Genomic DNA, 18,080 nt, shown 5'->3' on the forward strand with positions numbered 1-18,080 from the left:
GGATGGCCAGGAGCCCCCTTCATGGCAAGTCACGGAGGAAGCTGAAATGGGGGTCCTGGGGATGAAGGCAACCAAGGTTAGCAGCCCAGCAGATGTGGTGTGGAGCGGATTCCTATACGCTGGGAGAGGGCAGAGGTGTCTGAAGCTGAGACTCTACATATGACTAAGTGAACATTCTTTCGAACTCGAAGGTGAAGGGAAGGGGGTGGTGGTTAACACTGAACGAGGTTTTAACTTGAATCCAAACTTCTATCTATCCATGACTAAGACTTTTTGGTTAAAGATTGGTCAGGTTTTTTTAGTTGGCTTATGAGTTGCCATCTGATACTGTGAGTTTCATTGATCTGAGTAATAACTCAACAATCAAGTTAATACAGTATTATTCTCATGTTGCCCTAAAGATGAACAAACTGGTGATTATGAACAGGTCAGGAATCGAGATGATGGCTGTAGATGGATTCCAATGGGTAAGACCCAGCAGAGTTAAGAATCAACAAGGAGGCAGTTGGAATGCTGTAGGGACCAAGGAAGAGCCTGAGTCTGACACGCAGCCCTTCTCTATGGAATCTACGTCATTAAGGTCATAGGAGCCTCTTGAGAAGAGGCCTGTGCAAATTGAGGTCAGTGAAAACTGAAGTAGCTGATGTTCACTAGCAGCCTATTTAAGACACTTTCTGTGGTCTGCAATATGCTGATGGGAAAGAGAATCAAAGAACTATCTCTACATTGAAAAACTTGGAATTACTTGCCAAGGCTCCATGACAGGGGTGCAGAAGCGGCAGGGGAGTGGGCTGTCACTAGGGAGAGTGGCAAGGACACATACTCAAGTTCGAGTGGGCATAGAGTATAGAGGAAAAAAACAGTATTCACAGCACTTGCTGGGGATGTTTATTCTATACCAGGCACTGTGTTCAGTGCTTCACATACCTTGTGGAATTTAGTCCTTTTAGCAACTAGCTGAGGGAGGATTACAGAGGAGGAAAACAAAGGTCACAAAAAACCCAAAGATCTTGCCCAAGGCTAGATCAAGACTGATGGAGCCCGATTTGAAGCCATTTGAGCTGGACTCTGAGGTCTCAGCTTCTCACCTTGGGCAATGTGCAGGTACAACCTGGGTTCTGAGCAAAGGATTTAAAAAAAGGCCTGGGACAGGACATAGGCATACGTGGGAGGCTCCTGGTTGTCCTCTTCCACAGCATACAAAGTCTGTACCTTGAAGGGGAGAGGATTAACCTACAAAAATAGGAGTCTGAGAAGAAAAAATAAAGACACACAAAGGGACAAAGTGATTAGGTCTGTAAGAGGAATCTTCCCATGACTACTCTGCCTTAGTCATTGTTCAAAGCAAGAATTCTCTATCTGGATTCACTAATCTTCCAGAGTGATTTCCCTTGTAGACATTTAGATAATATGTCTGCCTTCTTAATCTTTGCTTTTATCTCTAATACGTGGTTGTCTTGCATGGAATTTTCCAAAGGACTCCATTTAGTAGATGCTTTAACTAGAGATGGCCAAACGCATGACTGACCATCACTGGGGGAAAATCAAGTGTCACTCCACGAGAAACAGAGCTGCCTCTAACAACTTAGACAGATAACTTAGGGGGAGGGCGGGGGTTGTGCTTTCTACTTCATTTCAAAAGGAAACAGGCTTCAAGTAAATTCTCCATGAAGCAGGAGTGTTGTTTTTTGTTTTCAAAAATTGGTTCTTAAGTTATTTAAAAATGTGTTGATTTCTGATCACTATTTACACCTTTGCTTTAAACTGTGTTCAAGTGACGAGCTAAGGCTCATGGTGTGAAGAGGACCCATTTTTATGGGAGTAAACGTGTTTTCATGAAATTGGTCATGATGCTCCTTTCCCCATTCATTCTCTTTGCTCCTCTAACAGGCTGTTTTTGCAATGCTCAGGGCTGAACTTTCTCTCAGGCAGGACATGACCCCAGAAGCCTCAGCTCTGCATTTCAAAAGATAAAAGCTTTGCAAAGAGAAATGCCTTAACCCTTCTAGAGAACAGCAGATGAAATGATCTTTCTCTCATCCACAGCTTTCCAAAACTTGCCTGCTCAAGCGAGTGTGGAGTGTTTCTTGTAACACTTTAGAAAACTGGAGGATGTTTTAGGAGCAAGCAAGCCCTGGTTATACATTCTGTTGTTTACTAGGAAGCAACTATTACAAGGGAAAGCAGAATCATCACAAGGCTCTTAAAAACATCATCGAGAACTTTCTACCTAAACTGTGCTCCCGGCAGCATCCATTCACTGGGAGTGGATTAGGAATGTGGAGTCTCAGGCCCTGCCCAGACCTGCTGAATCTGTTGAATCAAATTTGGGGTCTGCACAGCACTGCTCTGGCCTGGCTCTTCAGATCCAGCCAGGGCTGAGGAGCTGTGTCTGATTTGCTTTCTCATGAAGCAAGGTGAGGAGACATCACCTCCCTCCAGGTCTCACCCCTTGTCAGGGATCAGAGTTTACAGGAGAAAGTGACTTCCCAGGCCAGCCCCACTTCCCTAAGTCATGGCCCAGTAGAGAGGGACTCCTAGAGGGGCAAGTCCAGTTATCACTTTAATTGACAGATGGGAGTGGGTGGGGGGCTTTGATTGATGGCCACCACCCATTTTCACGGACTATGTGGTTTCGGTCATTGGTTCACTTTCCAAATTCTTACCCTTGACAAACCACAAAGCCAAGTTTTTGGAAGCACAAATCAGGCCACTGGCCAACCTCTTCTGCCCCAAAGAAAAATTTCAGCTCAGCCCACAGACTGCTCATTGGCCAAATGCCTGACTTCCCTTTGGGTCTGAAGCTCAAGAAAAAAAATATCAAGCTATGAAATAGTTTGGCACTCTGTCTTGCAGTGGAAGCATATTTTGCGTTAGTTTGCCTTTGCAGATAAGCCAACGTCTGTCTACCCCAGTAGTTTTTTATCCAGTAATTCAAATCGAATGAAGCCCATGAAACATGAACTCTTCATCAGTTGACCTCAGGTGCATTTTTCTGAGGGATGGCACTGAACATAATGATTTGTGCTGTGATCTGAACATAAAGGCTCCCAAACACTTAGTGTTAGTTCTGACCAGGACTCCTGACTTTTTCACTTTCTTCCCTCCTGCTGGCGTCTGTCTGTTGTGAGTCAGATCCCAGCCCAACCTTGTACTGGGTACTGGAGAGTTGGCATGCTCATGACCTGGTCCCTGCCCTCACAAGGATCACAGGGCCCATGCTCACATTTGGGGGGTAGAGGAAGCCTCTTTTCTTTGGGAGTTTCTTAATGCACCCCTGGCCCTCCCATCATGAGCACAATGGAGGCAGGAAGAGAAGATGTCCTGAGCCATCTTCACTAGGTTTCTTTGTCTGAGAGGGATCCTCCTGCTGGCCCCACAGCTTCCCTGACACTCATTTAAACTCCAGCTTCACAACAGCAGGGGAATGAGTATTAGTTAAAGAGACACACCCAGCATTACTAACTCAAAAAAGAAAAAGCACAGAGCAAGACTGGTACCAGGCATCCATGGGGACTCCAGGTGTCATCTCAATACCTGATGTCATCTCCAAGCAGGTGGCTGCCTCTTGGATGGATGCTCTCTGCTCCTGGGCCAGAGCCTGCTGACAGCTCCCCCAACAGAGTGTGCAGAAGAGGGACTCCAGAGTAACCAGCGAGCCTCAATTGATCACGTCTTTGGGAATTAAACCAGCGATGTTGCTACAGGCCCTCAACCACTGAGAAATGTCGCCACCACTCCCGCCATAGAATTCCAGCGGACTGACCACAGGTTTTCACGGGATCAAACATTTGTCCATTCGCTTCTCCAAGACTGATGGTTTAGCAGCTGGGGAATTAGTGTAGAATCAGAGCTTGGGCTCAGCGTGTCAGGCTCAAACACTGAAGAGGGAGGCCCTTCTTCGAGCCCGCTTCTAGGCGTCTTCCCTCCTGCACCAGCCGACCGTGCCCAAGTGGCCCCGGCAGCCTTCCGATCGTGCCGCCAGTCTCTTTTGTTTAGAAACCTGAAATATCTTGACTTCCCATGGAATAGTCATATAACACATTTATTTGATAAAATTCTTTAAGTTCCCCTGTGCAGGTCGCTATGCCAAGGGAGGACACGATGATGCATGGAACAAATTCTGAGCCCTCCAGGAGCCTGGGTCCAGTGTGCAAAGGAGAAAGAGCAATGGCTAGAGGTGGACACTGATCAGAATAGTTTAGACTCACTGTCTCCAATTCCCCAACTCTTAGAGTCTACCCAACTCACTGCATCTGTGATCCTAGCTATATGGGAAGAGAAGGTGCCAGGGACCTCCAATTGGGTAAACCCAAGGGCTAAACCCTCCTCTTGGTGGCATCTGGTGGCCTGACCACACCCTCCTGGAAATGTCTTACTCTCCAGGTTTCTGAGATGAAGGTCTGGGCCTCCTCCTGGCTCTCTGCCAGTCTTTCTCCCTTGTCTTGAGGCTTCCATTCTCTATTTGCTTCCTGAAAAAAACTCATGCAGCTTCAGGGCCTCATGAGGGCACCAGATATGTGACACCCTCCTCAGCATTTCTGACCCAGATCTCATTCCTGAGCTTCACACCTGCTCATCGGTGCTTGTGCCAGAGGAAACTCAAATCAGTACACTCTACCAGGTCAACGTTTGTTAGAAAGCAAGACACATGTCAACAAGAGAGGGGCCGAAGGGAGCCAGACAAAGTGGGAAGACAGAGTCAGAGACATAACCAACGGGTCCACGTGCTCCTTTGTTTTGAGCTGTGAGTCCCTCTTCTAAACCTGACATTAACCACTGAGACCTACCAATCAAGAAAACAAAACTGAGCTTTAAAATAATAACTTTTAAAAGTACAGGAGTATCATCCATCCTCAAAAAGAAAAGAAATTCTTACACATGCCACCGCATGGATGAACCTTGAAGACATTATGCTAAGTGAAATAAACCAGTTGCAAAAGGACAAATATTGTGTGATTCCACTTACATGAGGTCCCTAAAATAGGCAAACCCATAAAAACAGAGTGTAGAATAGAGGTTACCAGAAGCTGGGGGAAGGGAGAATGGAGAGACACTGTTTAATGGGGACCGAGTTTCAGTTTCGGATGATGGAAAAGTTCTAGAGATGGATGGTGGGGCTAGTCGCACGACAGGGTGAATGTTCTTAGAGCCACAAACGGTTCACTTAAAACGGTCAAGATGGTAACTGTTATGTGCATTTTACCACAGTTAAAAATCAAAACATGATAAAAGAATCAACACAGGTTTTCACTATAAACAAGAGATCTGATGTGACATCAATAAGTTTTTTTTCCAAATGATTAGTTTACAAACACTGTTGTGTATGGGATGTATGAATCGTCAGAATTTTATTTTTTATTTTAGGATATTTACCTAATTTTTAACATATGAAATGCTTAGAAGGAATAAAGAGTTGAAAAAAATTTTTTTAATGTGAAAAACTAAGAAAAACCTCATGAAGTCTGTTTTATTTCTGTTTATTTTTATAGAATCTAGTTAATTAAACCACATGAAGAAAAATCAACAAGAAGGCAAAAATGTTGCCTGAATAAACAGACTTAGTTTTTTGTCCTTAAGTCAAGAACTAGAATAAAGATTTTGTAAAAAGTACTGTAAAGAAAAAGATGATTTAAAAAAAACGATGAAATATATGTATATATGTACATCTCCTTTTAAATAAATTTATTTTCCTTTGAGACACTGCTCTGGCTTTGCTCTTCCGTTTTTATACCAAACAGAAGCAGATGGTCCCAGGGTTAGATTTTGTCTAGAGGAACCAACCTTTTCAGTTATTTGAAGTATCAGTGTTGTCCAGCCATTTCTTTGTTCTGGAATCTCTAGATAGGAGTCAATACTATTCTTCCTTGCTTTTAATTCTTAAGTAAAGAATTTCTGGGTTTAAAAAAAACAATGAAGAGTGAACATAACTAATCTTAACTTTCTTCTCCCTCTGGAGTAAAGTTAAGTCATAAGTCATTTATTTCTAGAATGTGAAATTCTAAGCAGATGAGACGCAGATAACAAACCACTCCTACTGGAAAGCAAAGGCATCGCCCACAAAGCATAGCACGGGAGCACAGATGAGATCCCAATCACACCCCCAGGGGGGTTCCGGGGGTCCAGCGACTGCAGAGGCAGGAGAAGACCGTGGGCTGTGCCTTCCCAGCTGTGCCTCAGTGCCCAGTGTAGGGGGAGAGGACATTCCCGGTACCCGGCTATGTTTGATGGGTGGAGAGCTCTGGGCGGGAGAAGCAGAACCTCCTGGTGAGCACGGCAAATAGTCTTCCTGACCTTAAAGGGCAAAGTTTGTCTCTCCATGGGCTTGAAATTCCTTTACGGTCATCTTGCATAAACTTGATATTCTAGAACATTCCCCAGGTGACTGCCACGTTCTGCCCAGGTTGACAATCCCTGCTTAATCCAGAGGTGGAAGCTCAGATGCCTGGTCCCACCCCAGAGCAGCTCACTGATCTAAACACCTAAATATTTTAATAAAAACATCTAAAGAGTAGGGTTGCGGCACTGCAGTTTTACGACGTCCCCCCGGTGATCCTAATGTCCTGCCAGTCCAGGGTCCAGTGGTTTCACAGGAAACCAGAAGCAAATTCTGCTTGTAATAACTGATGTCTGAGCCATTTATGAGCCAGGTTTTGGATCTAGAAGAGCACAGGATTTCGGTGAAGAAATTTTGGAGCAGGGATAAAAACAGGAAATGAGAAGCTGTAAGGAGATATTTCACTCTCCCCCACTCCCCATTTCTTTGATGGGACTCCATTGACATGGATTGGGACAGACAAATTTTTGTCTTCCATTAGCTGGCAAGAACAATTCAGTTGGAAAGGTAGAGTGATATGCTCTGTTAGTAGTGTACTACCACTAGTACTACCAATATTAGCACTACTAGGAGGGAGAGAGTGAGTAAGAGAGCAAGAGAGAGAGGAAAGAGTGGGCATGTGAACTTATAACTAGATGGAGGGGTTGTGAAGGACTGAATTTTGCTCCCTTAGCTTATTCTGTGTACACTTTCCTCCCTGCACAGGCAGCCAGAGCTGAATGACTCGAGTTTCCATTTTAACCAACAGCAGACCTGACAACTATCTGCATAAAGTTCTTATAAGTAGGTTGCTCTGGTTCCTCCTAGAATCCTTTGGGAGAATATGAAGACTACATTCTCCTTCCAGACCCCAGGAAGACTGTTAAGGCTTTGAAGACATGCTTCATGTCATGCCCTGAAGGCCTGTTCTGAGGGTGGGAATTGGACTCTTACTAGCAGGAAATGTTACTAATCTGACCCATCGTTCTGCTAGCCTTCATCTTAAACACAATAACTTTTGCTCAATTTGTCATTTTTGTTTCAACTTTGTAGCTTTTTAGAGATGCAATTAAAATGAATGTGCCTGCTTTTTGGCAATCTCACAAAGCCAAGGCAGACAGCTGAAAACTCATTGTACCATGTGATATAAAGAGAAACACACCTATTTTTCTGAATTTTGGAGTATTAATGTTAGTAAACACACACAAAAACTGCAGTTAGCAATAATGTATTGGCTAGGTAGAGAGTCAGAGGAGAGAAAGAGCAATTAGGGGGATTGTTTTATAAACTATATGCATATCTAACCAATGTACTATATACTTGAAACTAATAAAATAAATAATAATAATAATAAAACCCCTGATGTCTACACGTACTATTGTAAATCATTTCAGACAATTGCTGTTAATATTCCTTGTTTTGCAACGGGAAGGGGAGGCTGGACCATAAAAGCTGATGACTAAGACGAAGGAAATCCTGTCTGAGCTAAGATTGTCTTGGGGGGTGTTATGAGGAGGGAAGCACCCGAAACCTGTTGAGAGCTGGTAGGAAAAGGAGGTAGTTTTCAGATAGGAAAAGAGACTATTTGGCCCTTGCTTGTAACTTAGATGTTTGTTACAGTTCGGACGATGTCCAAGTAAGGAAGAAAGGGAAGGAGGTGGTTTTCCTCCCTGGAATTTCCAGCTGGAACTTCCCGTTTGAACCCACCCGTTGGCCTTGCTCACCTGGGTGCTCAGGGGGGAACAGGTCTGTCTGTGTGTCCTGTTCATCCTGACTGTGAAACCATAGCAGACGCGGAGAACTGCTAATGTTCTGGTGGGAAATGGCAAGGGACAGGTGAAGAGGCTGTCCTGAGTTTTTGACAAAGATGTTCTCTGCTAAGACTCGACTGGGTGTTTTCCATGCCACATTATCAGACCCAGACTTCTTTGAGTTTTCTTGCTTTGTTAAATTACACTGGGTCTCAGAATTATTTGAATAAGATTTTTTTTTTAAGACTTTCCATTCATTCTTGAAATAATTTAGTTACACCTTGACCTAACTTTAATTAAAATGAAAATTCTTTGCTGGCATTTCTCAAACTTAAGAAAATGGAAACGACTGTCTAAAGGCATTGGGAAGATGCCCCTGCACCGGCTTGTCATGTGAACTGACTGTGTGCCGGTCAGCTTGTCCACAGTTCAGTGTCCTGACGCCACGGCTACTCCCTGCCAGATGCTGTGAAGATGGCAGGATCTTACCATAATCTCCTCCCACACCCCTTCAGTCCAGCTGGCTCAGTGTACCCCTGCCCATGTCCTCCTGTGCCCTGCTGTGCCTTGCTGGGCACATTCATCTCTCCTCTGCCTTGAAGGCCACACACAGAGAAGGCTCTGTCATGGCAGCAAGGTCCGCAATAAATGTTCCCTAAATTCTAGTAACACTCGAACTTTTCTCTCTGTGGCTTCAAGTTTTTTTTTTTTAAGGTTTTGAGGACGAAGACACACATGTAATTAAAAAAAACAAAACAAAAAACATAAAACCGAGTAGCCTCTAGCTAACATTCAGCAAGCACTATGATGCTAAGATTCCTGAGATCTTTGCACACAATTTCTTTCATCCTCAGAGTGTACTTAACAAGGTAGAACTATTTTTATTCCAGTTTTAGACATGTAGCTAAAGTGTAAAAGCTAAGTAACTTGTCCAAAATCACGCAGCCATGGAGTAGCAAAAGCAAATTTTGAACCCAAGACCGAAGCCAGTCTTATTCCTTGTGAGTCTTAGGTCTTTGTCCTGCTCTTTCTTCCGTATTCCCCTCAGAAGAGAGCTTGGTTCTGTCTTGAGTGAGACTTCTATAGGTGTTTGCTGATGAGTACAATCACATAGAAAATGCGTCATACTGTAAGTATAATAGAGTCAGGGGAGAGAGAAACTCGGTTTCAAACAATGAACTTCTACAGGTTGCTCTCTGCTCATGGATAATCCCAGATGGCGTATTGAACTTAAAAAACTGGATCACACAGTTGGACAACTTCTACTACTCCCCGTTCCACCCCCGCCAGATGCTTAGAGCACTCCGACCCCACTGCTCCTGGCCTGTCCTCCATCTGGGACCCAGATCTGAGCCCATGAGAGTATTAATGTATATAACTTGTGAATGAATACTCTTCCTATTAAAATTGGACATGTTCACTTGGTGAGTGAATTTCACATAAATGATCTCACCATTAGCAATCCCATTTTACCATGAAGAAAGGAAAAGTGAGTGACATTTCTCAGTCATTGGACTCAAACTCAGATTCTCCAATTCTTTTTAATAGACCACACCTGTCTACCTGTTGGTACATGGGAAATGCCAATGAAAAATATTAAAACAAAAAACACAGCAATAAAAGCAGCCCCAACATAAGAAAGTTGGCCTCAGTCCAGGAAAAAATGGATTCTGTCATCATTCCACAGTACTTGGGGGTCTCCTACAGAGCTAAGATAATTTTAGGAGGGTCTCTTACTCCCCAGGGAGTCTCATTAAGTCTCTCTCGAAATTAGGACTAACGATTTTTTAATAGCCTCTCTCTGAGACAATGCTGTGTTTGCATGTCCCTCTCCCTTTTACATAGCTGTAGTTAATATACTTTCACAGCCTGGAATTTTGAAAAGGACCTGGAGAAGAAAAGTTCCACAGGAACTTTGTCCTTCCAATCGGATTCCCCCTTTCCCATGCTCATGCCTCCTGGGTCATCCTTTGTTGGCCTCTTGGGGTGCAGCTTCCCTAGGCTTTGTTTCTCAGAGTTCATGAGCTACTCAGTCATCTACATGCATAGGTTAGCCTCTCTGCAGACCCTAAAGGGACTCTAAAAAGAACAGGTCTGCCTGATGCTCCCTAGAGACAGTGATTCTCCCTCCTTCCTCTACCTTGGCAGACTTTGTGGAGAAAGGAGTCAGGAGCATCCAAGGGCCGAGCATGCGTGCATGTGCATGTGTGCTCTGTGGTCTCTATTTTTCTCTCTCATCTCAGTATTTATCTATTTACCTATCTATCTACCATCTGTCTATCATCTCTCCCTATCAATCATCTATTATCTCTATCATCTACATCTATTATCTATTTAGATAAATAATATATACATGTGTTTTATTTAGTATACATGTATAATTATATAATTAGATATTGTGTATATTTTACACAGCAGAAATCTTGCAGATTTTGAATATGCATATATATTTTATAGCTAGAGATTTGTCGGCCTAGCATAGTGGTTAAGAGCAGAGGTTTTGGAATCAGCGGGTCCTAGGCTTCATGCTCAGCTTTATTTCTTATTGCCCTTAACAAATGCCCTAAGCCAGGGGTCCCCAACCCCTGAGCCATGGACTAGTACTGTTCCATGGCCCGTTAGGAAATGGGCTGCAGAGCAAGAGGTAAGTGGCAGGTGAGCAAGCAAAGCTTCATCTGTATTTGCGGCCGCTCCCTAGCACTAGCATCACCACCTCAGCTCCACCTCAGATCATCAGGAGCACCGGTCCCTGATGCCAAAAGGTTGGGGACCACTGCCCTAACCTGTGTGTGCCTCAGTCTGTACATCTGTAAAGTGTGATAATCACAGAATTGTGGGCATTTAGCAGGTAATGTGTGTTAGCAGCTGGCAACAATGTGCTCAACAAACAGGAGCTGCTGTGTTTCTCCTGTGGGGTGTTTTCGCTGGCCCGGGGGCTTCTGGAACACTAGAAGGCTTCAGGGCTTACTGTCTCATGCATTGATACCAGGGAGCCCCACAAAGACCCTCCCAGAGGACCTCTTCCTTTTCTCCAGCCTGGAGCCAGTGTGAGTGGTGTGAGGGCAGGGGAGGAGGGAAGGCTGCATAGCGGTCCCGTGGGGCTGCTCTGTTCCCTGTGCCCTCCTTCCCAACACCAGTTTGCAATTATTGCTAATCAGAGTCTCTTTTCTCTAATGGACAAACCAGAGCCTTGGAGGCCTCCCAGGGAGTGTGCATCTTTGATCATGTCTGCCAGCAGAAGTCCTTCCCTCTGTTCTCGGGCAGCCCACATCACTCCACAAAGACAGTCACATAGCCCGAAGTGCTCCACATGCAGAAAAATATATTGTTACATAACTTCTACCAGGTACCAGAAAATTAGTTCATGTAATTCAAAACACAAATTCTTCTGTAAATTCCACATGGGAGATCATTGACCTGGGCAAAGCAGCAACAGAGGAATTTCACGGGTGGGGCTGAAACAATCCCTAGGAAAAAACTCAAATCTTTCACAGACAGATCAATGCTTCCTTTATCATACAGCTACTTTATCTAGTGGGGGGAAGCATTTAATTTGGAAAAAAAAAAAAAAAAACCAAAAACCCATAGTGAGAAAAATTACATTTTTATCTCATCTTTTATTAGTTGTTCCATGACTATTCCTCATCTAAAAGATTTGTTTAAATACTTTCAACTAATTCATTTTCAACTAACAACTTCATTCCTTTATGGAACAGACACTTTACTGAGTGCTTACTGTGTTTCAGGCCCTGCTGCATGCAATGTAGTGAACAAATCCTGGAGGAGTGATGTAACATGTCCTCAACTTTGGATTGTGGGAGCAGTCATTACAGCTGAGGATGAGTGAAGACAAATGTTTAATGTCTATATAACTTATGAATGATGATTTAAAATTATTGATCTCTAGTGATAATTTAAAGTCCCAGCAGCTCGCGAGGGCACATTAATTAGACTTTTGAATGAGTCACAGTTCCAAGGGATAGAGGTCCCAGCAGGGCACAGGCATTCTGTGTCTGCCATATGCGTACTCAGATAGGCGAGGGGGCAGGGTGTCCTTCGTGTCACAGAGGCTACAGGCTACTGAGGAGATAGGGTGTGTAGGAAGCTGCAAAACAGAATTGAGGAGGGCCAGGGGCAGAACTGCTCTGTTCCTGCAGGGTGGTGACAGAGGCGAATGTGTGAGGTGACAGCCATTGGCTATTGGCCATCCTTGTTCTTGGCCCCCATTCCCTTGTCTCTGCCCTCCCTGCCCGCCCATAACTGAAATAGAAATTGTGTTCACTTGGAGATTGTTAACTCCAAATTCTACCACAGGAGTCTGTAGGAAGTATGTGTAGAGGTTGGGCCTGGGGACCCTGGACATCCCAGCAGAGCCTCTCTCTCATCTTTGCCACCAACTTGGTTTTCTAAGCATGTGAGAAGGGGGTGGGGTGGGGAGAGTAGACTCTCCTCCCTTTTCCATACAGCACCTATGGACGCTGGCCTGACAAATTAGTAAGGGCAAAGATGTACGAGCATGTCATGTTTAATGTCTCACATGCCATTTCAAGCTCAGGAAACAACCGTGCAATCATTTTCCCTACCCAATTGGTTAGTCAAGAAGAGGGAGGCTACTGTAGCTCACCCTGGAACCCCTACGGGATGCCCAGCTGTGGAAACTCCATCAGGATGCCTTCCCTTCCCTCTCTTCAAACGAAACTCCCCCCAAGTCAGGGGTACATAAGCCCTTTCCAGGGACAGAGGCCGCTTCAGCTGTATTTCTAAGTACAAAGAAGTGCCTCTTGTTTACTTAGTCTGTTAGAGAAAAGAATGGGAACCATATTTTCCTTTTGCTTGCCACATCTGCTGTTCAGTGTCTCGGACTTGCTGCTTCTCAGCTTTCTCTTTGCACTTGTCGGTTTATGCATGCCAAATATGACTAGTCCTTGGCTTCTAAGAGCAGATTTTTATTTAGAAGTAATTAAGATTTGCAGAAAAGTTGCAAAGATAGTGCTGAGAGTCCATGTATACCCTTTTGACCAGACACTATGATGCTGTATCAACATCTTACATACCCTTGGTACATTTTGTCAAAACTAGAAATTAATAGGAGTACATGAACTAAAATACACACTCTATTAGAATTTTGCCAGTTTTTCCATGAATGTTTTTTTCTTTCTTCCAGGATACTGCACTGCACTTAGAGGAAATTTTTTTTTTTTAACAAAAAAACTTGTTGCTTCAAAAGCCAGCTTCATTCAAGGCAGTAGAACACATGCTAACAGAACACCCAGTGTGCATCAGTTGTCTGCCAGGAGCTGTGGGAGATGGGAAGGTACCAACATGGAGAGACCAGACTCTAGCCGGTAGGGTAGGGCAGGGCTTGAGGAAGGAGCTGCCTGACTCGTATTTCCTTTGGAATTCACTCCCTGACCACGTGGATGAGATTAGAGAAACCCATGGGTCTCCCTCAGATTAGATATCCCCTTCTTCTTTCATGTATAATCAAAAGAAAAATCACATCCCCAGGGAAGCTGATAAAAATCAAGGTTAGTGAGTCATTCAGGCCTTCACCTGTCTCAAGAGTCTCCTTAACTGAGGGAACAAATATACAAGGCAGTGACAATAGGTAACCACCAAATAATCTGCCCATTCGCTCATCTCAGCTGATTAACTATCATTCACTGAATTCCAGAAGCTTCTCACATCCTGAAGGTAAAAAGCCTGATGCAGCATATTTATTTTTAAGTCATATCCTGGAGCAGCCCATATGCTTTCTTGGAAAAGCATTCCTATTCCCAACGTGACAGCTAAGAAAAGCGAGAACCAGCTCATCTCTGCCGTCTCAGCTCAGGGAAGGGCCTGTGGCAGGTACGGGTGTTGTGTCCCCAGTGCTGACCCTCCAGCTCACCTGGGGTGCCCGACTGCTTGGAGCATCCAGTACCAATACCACACAACAGCTCTTCTTCAACTTTCCCTCGTACCCCAGAACCAAAGCATTAAGTGACTTGCCCTGGGGTCAAACAGCCAATTAGTAACTATGCAGGGGTGAGGCTTTGTCATTTCTTAAGACTACTGTGTAGCCAAGGAGGCCACCAGCTACTGCACAGACTGCCTGGTGTATAAAGCTGAATCAGTCAAGGTCGAGGTTCCAAACTTGGCCACCTTTAGTGGTGGGGATACAAGCTGATACAATTTCAGAGCTTTCTCTGAAGTCCTTTAATCAAAGATAAATTTTCTTTCTTAGATTAAAAGAACAAGACATTCCAAAACCTTCTCCATAGTGATACCTTCATTATCATTAATATAATCTTGAAAAGTCATTGCCCTTTTGTTTTTCCCTTAAATTTTCTCTATATTTAATTGAAGCTAGTCGCCTATTTTTTAAAATCCTCTCTCCAGAAAGACAGAGAGTCTTTTGATTTTTTTTTTATTATTTTTGCGAAATCTTTGTTTTCTATTCTAGAACTTTTTACTTTAATTTCACTTTTTTCCTCTCTCTCTCATTTTACATATACCTACTAGTAGTATAAGAACCGCATTCTCCCTCTTCACACTTCAGAACTTTGTCTAGTTCTGGGATGCTATGACGAGTCCGTGGTGTTATTGACTGTGGCCATCTCACACGAGCCACCAAGAGCATTGCTTTAACCACTACCAGAGAACTGGAGATATACTTGTTTTTCCATTAACAGAGGAGGAACCTTGTGATATTTCCCTTCTTAGGGGTCCAGAATTTGAACAACAGGACTAAAGCTCTTGGGAATTCTGGGAAAGCACTGTTCTCTGTTGATTCTTAAATAGAGCACTGGGAGCATCTTAGCACTACACATGTTTTTTTTCATAATTTACCAATTAGCTGATTGAAAGGAGAAGAGGAAAACTATAGAACGTTGCTGCTGCTGCTTCTCTTTCTTTTTTGGGGGTGGGGAGGGGATGAAATGGGAACCTGAGAAGTGGCAAGGAAATTTTCCTGGTCACGGTACCCTTGAAGACACCCTGGAAACTGAAGCTGGTGCAGAAGGGAGTCTGGAGGCTAGCATTTCCTGGGGTGCATAGGGTTGCACCTTGATACCTATGAGAACCTAAAATGTGCAGCCTGTCTCCTCAACTGAGGTCATGAGGTCAGCACCCTTCATCCCCCACCTCTGGCACATTTAATCTCATGGAAAGAAGGCCATTGTTCTCTGGAATTCTCTTACTCCCAGAGCTGCATAGGACTGATCTCTTAGATCTTCAAGACTGCTGCTCCATCTCTTGAGATAAGTAACAATGCTCGGCACAGGCCACAGTGAGCACTTTTAAGTCTCCTTGAAGGCTGCTTCAAGGAAGCATGCTGCTTCCCTGACACAGGCTCAACAGACACCCCGAGCCCTTGCTCTGTGCCACACACTCCAGGACACTTCATGTACATTCACTATTCTGACAGCCCTGTCCCTAGAGGTGAAAACCACTGGTAACATCCCCATTGCAGGGTAGTGGGTAACACGATGTGGGGGTTTGGTGAGTGTCAGGGGTAGGCAACAGCTCATCAGCTGCTGACTTGGGAATGGCCCCCAGGCAGCCTAACTTCAGAGTATGGGGTGGTAACCATCATGCTGCACTACCTTTTAGGAAGAGTCCTCTGCATATGTGCTTGGCACCCTGGCATTGCAACCTGAACACTAAGTGAGTGCTGCCCATGGTTGCACACGGAGAGCACATGTGTCTATGTTGGGTCCTGAGCCCAGGCTGTCCAGTGGGATTTCTACTTTCTTTTCTCCATTTGGACACCTGATCACATAGCTTCTCCCTTACTCTAGGCCCCTGCTCTTCAGAGCAAAGTGGCACAGGAAGAAGACAGGAGTTCCCTGTCCTAGGAACCAGGGTGTGGGCTTTACTCTGTTAGTCACGGTTAAGAGCAAGGAGAAACCACAATCAGGAGATTCAACTACTGAAACTCTGGAGTAACCCCATTACCTATTTATAGACTGATTTGGGGACGCTTACTGCAGTAAGCAAGTGCCTAGGTTCAAACCCCACGCCTGACACAAAGAGAGAGCCCTTGGGAGAGTTGTATAAAGTCTTAGTGTCTCTGTTTTCTCATCTGTAAAATGGGGGTGATTAAATAGTTACTTACTTCATAGATGTGTATTCCTATGAGGCTCAGATGGATTAAGATACATAAATTGGCATATAGGAAGTACTCATTAAATAATTACATATTCTCTTCACTAGCCATTTCTAGCTGCTTCTGCTACAAAGCTTTTCAAGCAACAATGAGCAGCTCTTGCTAACTGAATTGATCTACCCTTGGGAGGAGTCCTTGGTAGAAACAGACAATGAGACAGGATTCTTGAGCATGGCACACAAATGGGGGAGGAGCTGAGCTTGCCACAATTAAGAAAGATGTTTTAATCAATATAGTTAAGGATCAAGGAATTATTTTATGAGTAATGGCTATTAAAGTCAGTGGCCAGTAGGAAGTTAATAAGTAGAAGATCCATCACAAATTCCATGTCTATTGAATAATACATATTGATATGTCTCCAGTAAACTAATTCAAAGGTATTTATGTTTCTATTTATAGTTTCAGAATCTAAAGCCCAGTGACATAAAATAAATTGGCAAATGATTCCCATTGCCTCCCAACACAATACTATATACCTCAGTGGTTCCCAAACTTTGGCATTAAGTGGGAATGCAGACTCCCAGACTTCACCCCAGAAAGTCTGATCAGAGGTGTGTGATGCAGACCAGTGGTCTGAATTTTTAACCTTTCCAGGTTAGTGTAGGGGTCCAAGGACTACACTCTGAGAAGCACTGTTAAGCAATAAATGCTCTTGTTCCCATCCAAGAATCAGAGAACAGAGAGATTCAGCTGAGTTTGCAGTATCTAAGAGGTTTTGGAGGAAGGCAGAGAGGTGTATTATGTGTGGCAGGGCACTAGCCTCCGTAAGAAGCTGGGGGATAGTCTCTTCCTGTTTAAAGTGTGGAAACTGGGGCACCAGATTTATGAGACTGGGTAGAGCTGTGTTTAGGACCCAAGTCTTCTAGCACAAAGCCCTTTCCACCAATTTTAGGATCAGTCTCAGATAAGATTCCCGGGCCTCTCACCATCCTCAGGAAGGAAAACATTGATATTATAAAAGTGGTTCTAAGAGACAAAGGGGCGTGGGAGGCAGAGCAGCCAATGCATGTGTGCTCAACGGGATTCAGGGCTTTCCTCTCTAGAAACCTCGTTCTCTTTGAATGTGTGCATATTGCTCTGGCTCATAACTCTGGGCCAAGTCCTGTATGTCACATGTGCATAAGGACCCATAAGGAACAAATATCTAGGTTCTGATCTTCTTATATCATGAAGAAAAAAGAGATGGACCTGGGCTTTAAGAAAACTTTGGCTTAGAATGCTCTAGTCAAAATCTCTGACCTCTCTTCTGACTTTCCAATCTGGGCCCCGAACAGGAGCAGAAGGCAGCAGAGAAGTAAGGCTAAAGGTGCTTTTCCAAGCTAGGGTGTTTCTTCCTCACTCACAGTCTTTAAAATCTTTGTTTTACATGAGGAAATGACAATGTGGAAATAACAACTTAAAACAAACCTTGACTACAGCTTCCCATTGTCCCTGTGTGTGTACCCTATGTGTGTACCCAGAAAACCCTCCCAGAGGCGGAGGGAATTCCTAGCAGGAGTCACCTGGGAAATTAGATGCTACAGAAATCCTGTTCTCTCAGACAGAGTACAGAGAGGGTGGGGACACCTAGTAAGTCCCCTTGATTTTCAGTCTCAGTTTAAACATTTGTGTCCTCGACTGAAGAGACCCACCAAACCTGTGGCAGTTTAGCCATACTACATAAAGTTCGGTAAAAGCGGCTCTTATTAAATACAATTTATAAAATCCCATAGTGCAATCACCAGCGCAATGATGTATTGAGAAAGCTGCCTTAAATGGCAGCTCTGGGGTGGGGTGGGGTCAGCACACAGTAAACGGGGTCACAAGTGGGAGCCTTAGCAGCTCTTATAGTGGCTCTTCCAGGGGCAGACCAAATGTTGGGAGA

At 44.1% G+C, this 18,080-nt stretch overlaps 1 protein-coding gene across 1 annotated transcript in view; it reads right to left on the reverse strand.

Moving 5' to 3' along the window:
- Window positions 1–18,080, reverse strand: part of COL4A2 (collagen type IV alpha 2 chain) — a 178,572-nt gene that overhangs the window by 159,172 nt on the left and 1,320 nt on the right. The gene's annotated exons all lie outside the window — the stretch shown is intronic.

This window comes from Rousettus aegyptiacus, unplaced genomic scaffold (assembly GCF_014176215.1).
Source record: "Rousettus aegyptiacus isolate mRouAeg1 unplaced genomic scaffold, mRouAeg1.p scaffold_m13_p_11, whole genome shotgun sequence".
NCBI classification, from domain to species: Eukaryota; Metazoa; Chordata; class Mammalia; order Chiroptera; family Pteropodidae; genus Rousettus; species Rousettus aegyptiacus.